Genomic DNA, 14,708 nt, shown 5'->3' with positions numbered 1-14,708 from the left:
AAAGACCGACAGGTGAGCTGTGCACCTGCTCAGTCTTCTCTCTAGGTGCTAACTGTTGATAGGCCCCTGTTGCTCTCTCTCCTTAGGGTGCCTTATTGTTAAATTGGACTTAGACTGAACAACCCATTGGATAGAGAACATCTTCAAATGTCCTCTGTGAAGCAGGAGAAACAGACATCCTATTTACACCTGTTCAGGTAATTTGCCCATCTAGCCCAGTACTGCCAATTCTGGCTGACAGCAGCTTACCAGCATCACAGGGTCCAGCCCCGTCACCTATTTGACCTTATATCTTGAGGTTCCAGGAGCTGAAACTGGGGACTTCTATAATCTGTGATTCTCCAAGTTGGATCCCCAGCAGTTATTGGACTACAACTCCCATCATCCATACCTAGCAAGACCAGTGGTCAGGGATGATGGGAACACTGTTCACAGAGGTGGGTTCCCCCAGTTGTTGTCGATGGACTCTAAGACCCTCAAGTCCCAGCCAGCATGGCCAAGAATCAGGGATGATGGGAGTTGTAGTTCACCGACATCTGGATGGCCACAGGTCCCCTTTCCCTTTGTCTAGCCTTGAACGGCCCTTTGCGTTGCTCAGCCAATCGGCATTTGGAAGACGTCCTGTAAGCTCTCACACTGGAGAGGCTCTTATTGAGAGCAACATGCATCAATATCTACAAAACATCCGATCATTCGTTCTTTTCTTCTGGTACTCCTCAGTTGTTGTTGTTTAGTCGTTTAGTCGTGTCTGACGCTTCGTGACCCCATGGACCGGAGCACGCCTGGCACTCCTGTCTTCCACTGCCTCCCGCAGTTTGGTCAAACTCATGCTGGTAGCTTCGAGAACACTGTCCAACCATCTCGTCCTCTGTCATCCCCTTCTCCTTGTGCCCTCCATTTTTCCCAACATCAGGGTCTTTTCCAGGGAGTCTTCTCTTCTCATGAGGTGGCCAAAGTATTGGAGCCTCAGCTTCAGGATCTGTCCTTCCAGGGAGCACTCAGGGCTGATTTCCTTCAGAATGGATAGGTTTGATCTCCTTGCAGTTCATGGGACTCTTGAGTCTCCTCAGTAGTTACGACTTAGTAACTCAGTAGTTACGACTTATTATCTCCTCAGTAGTTACAACTTATTATCTCTTCTGCGGATTCGGGCTCGGCGCTCCTATTATGTGCTTCACTCTCACTCGGCCCACCTTCTTCTTTCTATCCCATTAGTTCTGCTCCCATGACATAAATGAAGGCCTTCTGTGCCTGAGCCTTGTTTTGCCGTCAAACACACATCTGTCATGTTGCTGGGCAGTTCCTGGGTGCCTTGAACGAAGAGGCGCTTAGGGAATCTGCCACAGCATTGTTACACATAACTTTGCCCTTGTGCATGGATGGGTTTTTACAGTGCTTTCATAGAATCATAGAGGGTTGAGGGGGACCCCTAAGGGCCATCTAGCCCAGCCCCCAGCAATGCAGGAATCACAACTCAGGAATCCCTGACAGATGGCCATCCAACCTCTGCTTTAAAACCTCCAGCAGAAGGAGAGTACACCATCTTCCTTTGGAATGTGGGAATGTTCAGGGATGCAGGAGAGGATATATTGTTTGATTATAGCCTTTCCAACTTGTGTAAACAAGTTCACAATTTAGCAGAGTAACATTCCCTTTTTTAAACTCACAGTGGATGCGTTTGCTCAGGCTCGCTAAAGCCTCTATAATAACTGTTCTGGTATTTCCCCCTTATTCCCTCATAAAAGATGAGACATGACACAGTCTTCTATAAAAGTATAAAAAGAGTTTACTCACCTTCTGTTCACAATCGAACCCCAGAAGGCAGACTTAGCTTAGGAAAGTAACATACACCTGGAAACTATCTCATCAGGAGACAGTCCCTTTGACAAAGAGAGCATCTTTGGCTAAGCAGATGTTGCTTCTTCGATGCATGCAGTCAAAAAGAGAGAGAGATGGCTGCCCTGCTCTGTGCTTTTGTCATTACCTGCACAGGTGAGGCCACGCCCACCTCTAGTCACATGCAGAGGAAGTCTGTCCCAGCCCAGAAGGAAACAGGAAGTTTACCTGCTGGCTGGACAAACATTCCTCCCCGTGTGTAAACATGTTCACTCTAGGAATGTTGTACTTGACTGCTCTTGTGTTTCACATCCCACATGGAAGTGGGCCCTGTCGCTTTACCAGCTTGATCCATGCCAATTCGCAGTCTTTAACCATGTCATGAAAAGCTTCCTTTGCTGATTTTGTTTGGGTCGAATTTGTGTTGAGGTGCCATACGACTGAATGGCAGAGGGGGAGCTTTTCACCTGCCGCTTTCAAATGGCTACACCCAGTCTAGGTCCATTCCAAAGTCCAGGGTCAAGATCCATTCGAAAGCAGCACATTGCGCCACAACGAGAGTCAGCCCAAGCAAAGCCACGGCCTTCCAGTTGAGTTGCGCTTGGGTTTTCCTGGATGTTGTTAGAAATTGACAGCAGAGAATGCAGACGCGTGTAACCCAAGCAGACGGCTGAATCAGCAGAATGAGCCCTCGTTGGTAAAGATTTATTATACGTTATCAGTAGCATCCACAATCTTTCTGTGATTAGAGCTCCATTGTGCGTAATTATCTCATAGGAATCTGGCTCTTTGATGTGTGTTTCATCCACCAGGCTGAAATACAGTTCAATTTGAGTGGCTTTTTCATGGTTGGGTGGAATTTACATTAATTCTTCTAGGCCTGCAGGGCTGGATTGGACTGTCACTAGTAAGATCATCATAAATATTCATATGTACAGCGTTCTTGTAATGCCGGCAAAGAGGCAATCAAGGAATCCCAATAATGACTAGCTCTGGCGCCATTGTGGAAACAGAAGCCTGTGTAGAACTGATGTAAAAAGGTAAAAAAAGTAAAGGAACCCTGGACGGTTAAGTCCAGTCAAAGGCGACTATGGGGTTGTGGTGCTCATCTTGCTGTCAGGCCAAGGGAGCCGGCGTTTGTCTGCAGGCAGCTTTCCGGGTCATGTGGCCAGCAGGACTAAACCACTTCTGATGCAACGGAACACAGTGACGGAAACCAGAGCACACAGAAATGCTGTTTACCTTCCTGCCACAGCGGTACCTATTTATCTACTTGCACTGGTGTGCTTTCGAACTGCTGGGTAGGCAGGAGCTGGGACAGAGCAACGGGAACTCACCCCGTCATGTGGATTCGAACCACCGACCTTCTGATCAGCAAACCCAAGAGGCTCCGTGGTTTAGACCACAGCGCCACCCGTGTCCCTTCTGTGTGGAACTGATGTGGAAGTCTATAGAAATTGTGCCTCCCCACATCCAAGAGCAACAACACCAACCACACCATGTGACTCCAAGGTAGTCCTATGGGCGATTCCAGTCCATGTAGGAGATTCCTATCTCATTTCCTGGTATCTCCTGATAGGGCTGAGAGTGTTCCCAGTTAGAAACCCTGGAAAGCTGCTGCTACCAGTCAGTGTAGGCAGTGTAGGCAAAGCTGGGCTGGAGAGACCAATTGTCTGACTCCCCTGTTTCAATGTGGCCTGTCCATATTAAAGGAGAAGCGTCTTAACCCAGCTCCGAGTCAGAGCAGAACTGAAACAAGCTATGAGCACGATGCCTATTAGCTCTTCAGAGACAAATAATCTGCCATTGAGAGCTAACATGGGGGAGATCAGGCTGAGCGAGCGGAGATGAAGATCACTTTAATAGCTCTTCTCAAAGCAGCAGCGATCAGGCAGCAGCACAAGACAGAGGAGGAGGAGGAGGCCTCTGTGTAGGTAAAAGCTTTGTTAAAGGGAGGCGGGGAAGAAGCTGAAACGCTGTTGTCAAGCAGTGCCGTGCTTTAATTTCATGCCACATTATGACAATTGGCTCTGCAAAGCACTCGATGCGTGCGGCGGCCGAGCTGGTCTGTTACAACTCGTGCCACCATGGCCAATGGGCCTGCGAGACTCGCGATAAACCTGATTAAATAGCAATGGGGGGGTGGGGAGTTTGATTAATTCAATCTAGCAGCGTCTAGATCCAGTCTATGGGGAGAGCTTCACCCCGCTGCTTCAGCCCTCTGATCCAACTTTGCGAGATGGAGGAATCCTACGCTACTCTGCTTTCACAAAACAAAACAAAACAAAAACAAGCATTTGTTTTGCTTTTATTTATTTAATTATTGCATTTATTTAATTATTGCCTTTTCCTCAAAGGAGCTCCAGGTGGTGTACATAGTTCTCCCCCCCCCTTATTGAATTCCCATAATAATTCTGTGAGCTAGGTTGGGCTGAGCGGTCTAAGGTCACCCAGTGAGTGAGCTTCATGGCTGAGAAGGGATTCGAACCCTGGTGTCCCAGCTCCCAGTCCAACACTCCAACCCGTACGGATCTCACAGCATTTTAGACAGCCACAGGTTGAGAGACCTGTCCAGGCTTCCTAAAGGACACAAACCACCACCAGTAATAAAGGCCAGTGTGAAGCTGCAGTAATAATAATAATAATAATAATAATAATAATAATGTGCAAGCAGGAATACACACCACTCAGTCACCTCTTAATTATGTTAAGGGAAGAAGGAGACTTCTTCCCCCTTCCCACCGCCACTGAGGGATTATGGGAGAAAGTCAATCCCTCTTACTTCAGCCACATAAATCCCCTGTATCTATTTGTCTGCAATTTGGCAGGCTTAATCCACTCTGCACTTGTAAATTTCATCCACGCTTGCCAAAGGGAGGCAGCCATAGCTGTTTTTAGATTCCACATTATAGTGAACTAGCAGAAAGTACTAGGCATTGCTCGGTAATTCTGTTTAAAAAACAAAAAACCCTGAGATTTATAAATGGGTAGTGCAAAGTTTCCTGCCAAATTTTGTCAACACCAGCACAGTTTTAAAATATTCTGTCAGATTCAAAATGGCCTCTGATGTTATCCAAACAAAGACCAAAATCCTCTCCTTGATATCACAAACCATCATGTCAAATTGGGAGATAGAATGGTCAGAGGTGCTCTAATCAGCACAGTTTAAAATGGTTTAATCTGCCATCTGGATTCAAAATGGCATCCTCCTACGCCATTCAAACATAGACAAAGCCCTGCTCCTCTATCTCAGGAACTAGCATGCCAAACTGAGTGATGATGTGTGTCAATGAATAAAGAACAGCTGACAGACAGACGAGCAGACAACTTTCCAAGGTTCTGTCTAGTTTGGATACCACTGGACGCCATTTTGAATCAAGATGGTGGACTATATTGTTCCCAGCATGCATTTGGACACCTCTTCAAATATCATCACCCAATTCTGCATGAAAGTTCCCTAGATCAAGGAGCGGGCTTTTTGTCTACGTTAGCTACCATGGGACACCATTTTGAATCAAGAGAGTCGATGGAATCTTTCTCAACTGCACCAATTCCTTGGTTTCTGAGTATTCCTGAGCAATGCTGAGTACAAGGCTGCTAGTCTCTCATTACGTGTAGTAAGGACGTGAGCATTCAAGCCCTGAATTTCTCATGGAAGAGATGAAGAACTGTTTGGGTACACAGCTTGCGATTCAGCAAAGGTAAAAGCAGCCCATGTAGGCTGGTGGCCTGCTAAGCACTTGACAGCTGCCCCTCTTCCAAGGCCCTATGCAGAAAAATCAGGAGGTTTACTTGGGATTCAAATACAGTGGTACCTCGCAAGACGAATGCCTCGGAAGATGAAAAACTCGCACGACGAAAGAGTTTTTTGTTTTTTGAGTTGCTTCGCAAGACGAATTTCCCTCAAAAACGTCTTGCAAGTTTGTTTCCTTTTTCTTAAAACCGCTTGAAGAGGTGCAGTTGTGACTTGACTGTGCTTCACAAGACGAAAAATTCGCAAGACGAAAAAACTTGCAGAACGAATTAATTTCGTCTTACGAGGCACCACTGTACACTGTTTTGAATGCGTTATAAACATGCAACACCAGATGGCACCAGAGAGTAAAATAAAAAAAATTATGGGATTTTCTGTAGCATTTTTTCTTCTTTTGTTATAGCAATTTAATTTCTGATTTATATTGGTTTTTTCCTGGGTTTAGACTCACCCAAGAATAGCTGATGGGTTTCATTTAGCTTAATGTTGTTGTTTAATCGTTTAGTCGTGTCTGACTCTTCATGACCCCATGGACCAGAGCACGCCAGGCACTCCTGTCTTCCACTGCCTCCCGCAGTTTGGTCAGACTCATGTTCGTAGCTTCGAGAACACTGTCCAACCATCTCGTCCTCTGTCGTCCCCTTCTCCTTGTGCCCTCCATCTTTCCCCACATCAGGGTCTTTTCCAGGGAGTCTTCTCTTCTCATGAGGTGGCCAAAGTATTGGAGCCTCAACTTCAGGTTCTGTCCTCCCAGTGAGCACTCAGGGCTGATTTCCTTAAGAATGGAGAGGTTTGATCTTCTTGCAGTCCATGGAGTTGTCTTTATTGTAGATTTAATGTATATAACCCAAAGTCCAGTACTTTACTGGGGAAACCCAGCCAGATGGGTGGGGTATAAATAAATTGTTGTTGTTGTTGTTGTTGTTGTTGTTGTTGTTGTTGATGATGATGATGATATTATTATTTTCTGGTCATGTGTTGTTGTTTATTAATTTGTATTCCGCTCTTCATCCAAATATCACATGGCAGTTCACAACATAAATGGAGTATCTCTTTCTCCCTGGAGAGAGAGAAAAAGCAGTTTAGATTCAAAGCACTTTGAATCCAAACTGTTTCCTCTGCAGGGGAAACTGCTTCATATCCCACCCCCACCCCCTTGCTGAGGCTTCAAAGAGGCTCCTGATCAGCAATTACAGCAAATCCTTTTTTATTGGTGCTGAAAGACTGAAAGGAGGTTTGCTGCAGCATCTGACTGGCACTTAGTCCCCTCCTTTGGCCTTTCACTGGTGTCAGTCACCTGGTTTCATTATGACATCAGATGACTGGCAGGTGGGTACTCTCGTCTACCTGTCAAAGTTGGTCTATGGGGGGTGGGGTTTAGGAACCCAGCCCATGGGCTGGACCCAGGTTGCCACCCCTCTTTTACAATGTTAAATGTTTAGTCCAGGCATAGGCAAACTCTGGCCCTCCAGATGTTTGGGACTACAATTCCCATCATCCCTGACCACTGGTCCTGTTGAAGGAGGTGAGGACAGGTGACCCCACCTAGGCCCGAAGTCACACACCCCCAACCAGGCCTCAAAACTGTCCAAAATTCCTTTCCCTCTTCTAAAAATCCACAGCTAAAGTTTTCCTCTGTTTTCTCACAAGATGCATAGGCAAAATGGTTATTCTTTTATCAGTACGAGAAGGCTTCAAAAGCTAATGAATAGACTCTGTCAGAGCAAGCCTGAGAACTGACTCTTATCTCACCCTAGTTGCAACATCTTGAACACGCTGAACCGCAAGGCTCCTCATCCCCTTGGCTTCTCATCCCCTCCTGGGAAGGGCGCCAAGAGAGTCTCAAGAGTCCCAAGACAGGAGCTTTCTGTTCATGCTCAGGAAACCCATCATGGGGCAGGACTCTTGAGGAGGAGGAGAAAGGAGAGGGAACTGGAAGGGGAATATATGCTCTGTGCAAATGGCTGTGAACCTGTGCTTGTTTTGTGAATCTATCACACTTGCTCCTTCTACCAGCCGGATGGTAGAATAAAGCTTTTTCTCTGAAACTATTCCTTGAGTGTCTGTTGACTCCCATTTCCCTCTCCCGGGCGCAAAGCTCTTCTCACCCGAGGCTAAAAAGGCTACACTGTTAGCTAGGGGTGATGGGAATTGTAGTCACAAACATCTGGAGGGCCAGAATTTTCCTATGCCTGGTTTAGTCCATACCTAAGGATTCCCAGTGCCTGGCTCAGCTGATACCTGCACTTCGGAGCCCTATACGAGTTCTCAGAGCTTCTAGGACACAGCAGTCACCAAGATTGGAATTCGCTTTCCTAGAAAGCTATAAATAATGGTAAATAGAAACTATTGCCGCTATCCTCCCCCCCCCCCCGCCGCCTCTCTGTTTTAGTGCAATTCAGATCCTTCACTTTAAATGATGGCAAGGCAGATTTGCTCCAAATCAGTTTGTTTATGAAAGCAAGCTTTAAATAAATTGCTGGTAATGAAACAAAGAGGGGGAGGGGAGGAAACAGGGTGGCTTTTTTCCCCTCCTGCGCTTATGGAACGCTTGTTGCTAAGGGGAGGGGGTGTTTTGTTGTTGTTTTTTAGATCTTTCTTTGAAAGCTGTCATTCCTCCCGGTAAAAAAAGAAAACGCATTTCCCTATCCATTTGTGCAAGCCGTAATTTCCTGCTGCTCTCGCTGCAAATGCATAATGGGAATTGCAAAGAGAGAAACCCATCTTGGAATTGCAAGAGAGAGAGAGAAGCTAAGCCCTTATTGTGCATCTGCCACCAGGGAAGCAGCGACGGGGAGAGCGGGGTGAGTGTGTGTGTTGAGCGACTTGCCTTCTGAAATACATACGAAGGCCTACCGCTGGCGCTACCGTGGTCAAATCAGTTTCAATTTAGGAGGGTCATACCATTATCCCCCTCCCCAATCTTGCGCAGATAGGAGCCGGCGGGTAGCTGCAAAACTGTGGACAGCAGAAGCGGCCGAGTCTGCAGGAAGCCACTTTGCGTTTGGGTTTTGCCGGCTCTTGTCAAGCCACGGCAGTGATGAAAACCAGCAATAATTTAATATCACTCAACGCTCGGCTGTGTTAACAGTAATATTGCAAGTAATGCTATTAATATAACGATGCATTAGGAACCGCGTCGCTTTCAAATACGGTTGGCCTCGGAAAATTGGAAGCAAAAGGCCCAAAAGAACCTTTAACAACGAATTCTCGGCACTTTGCAAAGCCGCAAAAAACAAGAATCATTGTTTGTGTGTGTGTCTTTGCAGGGAACAAAGCCGTGGCAGTTAAGCTGGTGTGAAACGGAGACAAGTTTGTAGTCTTTGGGCCTACTTCTACCACCTAAAAAAAACCTATTCCCAGCTTTGTTCTTCAGCAGAGGTGGGGAAACTCTGCACAAGCCCATCTGTTGGGTAGGATGAAGAACATGCTCAGGAGATGGAAGCATAAGAGGGAGTGCCCCGCCTACCTTACACCTGTGGTGTGGTGGTTAAGAGCAGTGGACTCGTAATCTGGTGAACCGGGTTCGCTTCCCCGCTCCTCCACATGCAGCTGCTGGGTGACCTTGGACTATTCACACTTCTCTGAAGTCTCTCAGCCCCACTCACCTCACAGAGTGTTTGTTGTGGGGGGAAAGGGAAAGGAGATTGTTAGCTGCTTTGAGACTCCTTAAGGGGAGTGAAAGGTGGGATATCAAGTCCAAACTCCTCCTCCTCCTCCTCTTTTTCTTCTTCCACTCCCACCGGAACACACACACCCCTTCCAGCAAGAGGGAAGCTTTCCATTGTGTACCGTATCTTCACAATGTATCTACCGTACATTGTGTATCTTCACCACCTCTTGATATCGAGAATCCTTGATAACTTCAGCAGTGGGGTGTGGTAGTTCGAGCGTTGGACTTTGACCTGGGAGGCCAGGGTTCAAATCCCCATTCGGCCACGAAGCTCAATGAATGGCCTCGGCTGGGCAACGTCTCTGGGCCGAAACTTACCTCTCAGGATAGCTGCAAGGATAAAAATATGAGGAGGTGGAAGAACTGTGTACATGTCAGGCTTCAGGGAATCAGATTCCTTCCCCCCGCCCCCCGCCTCCAGTGGCAGTAGATAAGCAGAACAAAGGAAAAGGAGTCTTCTTACCAGTTAGGAACTTTAAAAATCACAGCCAGAGAACAAAGAATCCATTTCCTAGAAATGGCGGTGCTCCCAATTAAGTTCGCTCCCCCCTCCGTACCCAGGGCCGTCTTTACCCAGGGGTGCACGGGGTGCAGGGCACCCGGGCGCCGAATTCTGGGGTGGTGCTGGGCACCCACCGCTGAAGCCACCAAAGCACATTGTATTGAGCTGCTATGTGGCAGCAGGGTCAATAGCATCTTTGACACAACTGATCTCGCGCCGCCTGCCTGCCAGGAGGAGGGGGAGTGACAGGAAAGAGGGAGAGACAGACAGAAAGAGAATGCACCTATCTAGTGATGGGAGCACGAACAGGCTCCGGAAGAACTCCCAGCTCCTCTAGAAATAAGGTTGCTCCCACAATGAAAGGCTGCCCGATATGGCTCTCCCACGCATGCACACAATGCCCACCTGTCTCATCTTTCAGACACCTCCCTATGACCACAAGCACATGCGTGGAGTCTTTACACCAACTCCCAATGTGTTCTTTGTCTTCTTTAGAAAAGCTGGTTTTAAACAAACAAAACAACTCCTTTTGGAGCCACGCAGGCATGAGCGCTATTTGTTGTTGTTGTTTAGTCGTTTAGTCGTGTCCGACTCTTCGTGACCCCATGGACCAGAGCACGCCAGGCACTCCTGTCTGCCACTGCCTCCCGCAGTTTGGTCAAACTACTTTTCCAACCCTTTCATCCTCTGTCGTCCTCTTCTCCTTGTACCCTCCATCTTTCCCAACATCAGGGTCTTTTCCAGGGAGTCTTCTCTTCTCATGAGGTGGCCAAAGGGATAATAGTGACATAAGCATAATAAAACTAAATTTGGGCAGATCTTTGCACCCCGGCAGCTCATATGCTAAAGATGGCCCTATTAATCTACCTCACTCCTACGTCTTCTAATCCGAGTTTGTAGCCTCTGTGTTTTCTGTTCTGCAACTTTCTGAGCTCTCCGGGACTTTGGGGAAGGGGGGTGGATGCTATCCAGAGACTGTGAATCTATTAACTCTCTCTCTCTTCCAGTGTTTCTTCTCCTAGCTGTTCCCCATCCATCCAGTATTTCCCAGCTTCTGCCTTCTGAACTGTGCCCCTCTGCAAACCACTGTTCCAAATCTATACTGTCCTCCTGCTCCTGGGAAGATTCAGGATCGGGGGGAGGGGGTGGCTCCCACCATTCCTCCTCATTTCAGCCCTCCTCAGCACAGTCCCTGACAGTATACCACCTTGAGGAGGAGGAGGAGTTTGGATTTCATATCCTGCTTTATCACTACCCGAAGGAGTCTCAAAGCGGCTAACATTCTCCTTTCCCTTCCTCCCCCACAACAAACACTCTGTGAGGTGAGTGGGGCTGAGAGACTTCAGAGAAGTGTGACTGGCCCAAGGTCACCCAGCAGCTGCATGTGGAGGAGCAGGGACGTGAACCTGGTTCACCAGATTATGAGTCTACCACTCTTAACCACTACACTGGCTCTCAAATCCCAGAGCTCCTTTGGAGGAAAGGTAGGGTGAAAACATTGAATAAATGAATGGATAAGAGTTGCAGCCACAGACCGCTAGAGGGCATCACATTACCAATTCACTGGATGCAGTGTGGCTTTGTTCAAAGTTAGCCTTTGCTAACTTTGCAGGGCCGTGCTGCTTTTTGTTTGCAAGAACAGTAACCAGATTCTTGCTTTGCAATGACCACGTTCATCACTTATTGGCCTTTTAGCTAAGATCAAGTGTAGGACCACGTTTATGTTTTGCAAGGGAAATCAGCGCTGGAAGAACAGCCGGTGTGTTTGTGCGTGTTTGTGTGTGAGTGCAAAGGACCATCGCTCCCACCTTGCTGTCAATAATCCACACCAGAACTACATAATCATGGTGTTTAATTAAACAACAGAGGGAAAAGGCCCATGTATTAATAATGCAGCCCAGCACTTCAGCATGTCGGGCTAAATACTATTTTCAATTTCGTAATGGAACACCTCGGCATTTGCAAGAAAACAAAATGTTATTAGGAGCTTAACAAAGTCCTTTCTTCGCTCAGAGTTCTTGCATCCCAGGAGCGAGAGGACGAAAGGGTATCTGCGGGTGAGGGCGGTGGAAAGGAAGGATGGATTTTCAACCCCATTTTCCTTAGCTGCACAACCAGGGAGGTAAAGTGCCAGATTACCAAATGGGCAGAGTAAGCACCATCCTATGGGCCTCACGCCTTTTAGGGGGGGCCAAGGGGACGCGAGTGGCACTGTGGTGTAAACCACAGAGCCTAGGGCTTGCTGATTGGAATGTCGGCGGTTCGAATCCCTGTGACGGGGTGAGTTTCTGTTGTTCGGTCCCAGCTCCTGCCCACCTAGCAGTTCGAAAGCACGTCAAAGCGCAAGTAGATAAATAGGTACCACTCCAGCGGGAAGGTAAACGGTGTTTCCGTGCGCTGCCCTGATTCACCAGAAGCGGCTTAGTCATGCTGGCCACATGACCCGGAAACTGTCTGCGGACAAACACCAGCTCCCTCGGCCTATAGAGCGAGATGAGCACTCAACCCCAGCGTTGTCCGCGACTAGACCTAATGGTCAGGGATACCTTTACCTTTATGGGCCTCACACCTTTTAGAGGGGGCCCCGTGACAAGGGATCAAAATAATATTGATTTGATCTTAAAAGAAAATTGCAGTCAAGTATTGGGAGATGTTAGGTGTTGAGCCATATTGTACCTTTCTGTTATTATCTCTTTCTGTTGTCTTTCTTTCTGTTATTGTCATCTTTCTGTCTCGAGAGACAACGCCTCCAGGGGTGAAGTCAACCCGAGTTGTTTTTGCTACGTTAGCAGCACCAAAGTGAACTCTTCAGGAAAATGCTATTCCTCTCACAGAGCTACGATTCCCAGGGTGCTTAATCAATCATTCCCTCTTCTGAGGGATCTCTGGGAATGTCTTATAAGCTGGCGTAGGTGTTTGAGCTGGAAGACCGGATAAAAATAAAGGTATAAATAATGCCAAGGCAACCAGATTGATATAAGTGCTATTTAGTGCCAAGCTGCAGTTGACGCTAAATACACCGTTATTCGCTTATTTACTTAAATTATTTCTAACCTGCCCTTTATTGAAAAACGATCCCAGCATGGGGTACGATGAGAATCAAAACACAGAGCTTAAAACCCACAAATAACATTCCAGTCCCCGTAACTATAAGAAGGGATTAAAAATGCAGTAAATAACAGTGATCATCAAACGTAAAGAGCAGGTTCATCCTTCAAAATAAATTCACAACAACTAACATCCTATAAATGCCCGAGAAATTAGAAAAGGAGAGGGAGTGTCGGTGCCAAATGTACTTCGGAGAAGAGGGCTTTCAGTTCTGGTTGCCTTACTTCAAAAAGGATATTGTAGAATAGGAAAAGGGCAACCAAAGTGATCAAGAGGATGGAGGAAAGGCTGTGTCATAGACTCATAGAATTTGTAGAGTTGGAAGGGACCACAAGGGTCATCTAGTCCAACCCCCTGCAATGCTGGAATATTTTGTCCAGCTTTGGACTCGAACCCGGTGTTATGTATTCAGTGGTCTGTGTTTGCCTGAGCTTGAGTCTGGACTAAGGATTCTGAGCTCCTGTGTTCTGATTCGATACATAATGTCCAATCACAGAATATTTCTGGATTTGGGCCCCTGCCATTGGCCTTTGAACTCTGAATTGTGATTCGCAGCTTGGAAGCTTAGACAGCCATTCACATTGGGAGTGGGAGTGGCCCAGGCTTTCAGGAATGAAATATTTACCCCTGTTTTCCAGTTATGTAGTTCAGTAAAGGTTCTTACTGTTATTGCTGTGTCTTGTCTCGTGGGAACCCACCTACACTTCACCCACAACCCTGAGATTAAGGGTCTCATGCTCCACCACCCGAGCTATCCCCTGTCATTTGAGACTTTTTAATTTAGAGCAGGCATTGCCAAACTTGGCCCTCCAGCTGTTTTGGGACTACAACTCCCATCATCCCTAGCTAACAGAACCAGTGGTCAGGGATGGTGGGAATTGTAGTCCCAAAACAGCTGGAGGGACACCACTGATTTAGAGGAAAGTTTGGCCACCAAGTTTGGCCACCACTGATTTAGAGGAAAGCCAAGTTAAAGGTGACAAGATAGAATCAGGGCCGTCTTAAGTATATCCAGCACTGTGGTGCAAAGCTCCCTCTGGAGCCTGCCCCCCCCCCCGTTTCCCAGAGTTTTTTTAGGGAGGATGGTGCTGCCGGTGGGGCTGAAGGAGGCGGTCAGGGGCTGGAAGGTGGCTCCTCTGGCAGGGAAGAGGCGGAGGCTGGACGCAGTGCCTCCCGGCTCAGCTGGCCATTTCATGCCACGGTGGCCATGGCAGACGGAAGCTCCGGGCGTGGTGTGGTGTGGCGGAGGCGGGCAAGGGCAGCGAGCTGATGCCAGGAGGCGCCGCATCCAGCTTCCGCCTCTTCCCTGTCGCCCTCCAGCACTTGGCGCCCTGGTGCCCCGCGCCTCTAGCCTCTATAAGGTAAGACGCCCCTGGATAGAATTACATCTGGCATGGAGAAGTGGATCCAGAAAAGTTTTTCTCCCTCTCTCTTGAATTCATAAACATCCAACGAAGCTGAATGTTGAAATATTCGGGACGGGCAAAAGAAATTGCTTCCTCCTGCAGCACATAGTTCAGCTAGGGGACTCACTTCCACAGGATGACTGCCAACCTAGATGGCTTTGAAAGAGGCTATGCTCTGCCTCCATGTTCAGAGGCAGCCATGTTTCTAAGTACCAGCCGCTGCAAACGGGGGGGGGGGGAGAGAGAGAGAGTGACCTTGTGTGACTCCTCTGGTTCCAAGTCCAAGCCCGAATCCCAGGCCATCACACCTGTGTTACAACCAGTCTAGAAGCAACTGAAAGGAGAATTAGCCAAGGTTTTAAAGGGAGGTCAACATGAATTCCTGAGAAAATAAGAGAGAAGGCACAAGATGGGGTCAACAGCATTCTT

At 47.6% G+C, this 14,708-nt stretch overlaps 1 long non-coding RNA gene across 1 annotated transcript; it reads left to right on the top strand.

The window, feature by feature from the left end:
* The first annotated feature begins 30 nt into the window (after window positions 1-30).
* LOC309534454 lies at window positions 31-13,542 on the top strand. The gene is made up of 3 exons (XR_014220741.1): window positions 31-197; window positions 2,336-2,533; window positions 11,779-13,542. It is a non-coding gene; the product is annotated as an uncharacterized lncRNA (long non-coding RNA).
* The last annotated feature ends 1,166 nt before the right edge of the window (window positions 13,543-14,708 follow it).

The sequence above is a fragment of the Podarcis vaucheri genome, assembly GCF_965113315.1.
Source record: "Podarcis vaucheri genome assembly, chromosome: 6".
NCBI classification, from domain to species: domain Eukaryota; kingdom Metazoa; phylum Chordata; class Lepidosauria; order Squamata; family Lacertidae; genus Podarcis; species Podarcis vaucheri.
This window is presented reverse-complemented; position numbering and strand designations above follow the sequence as displayed.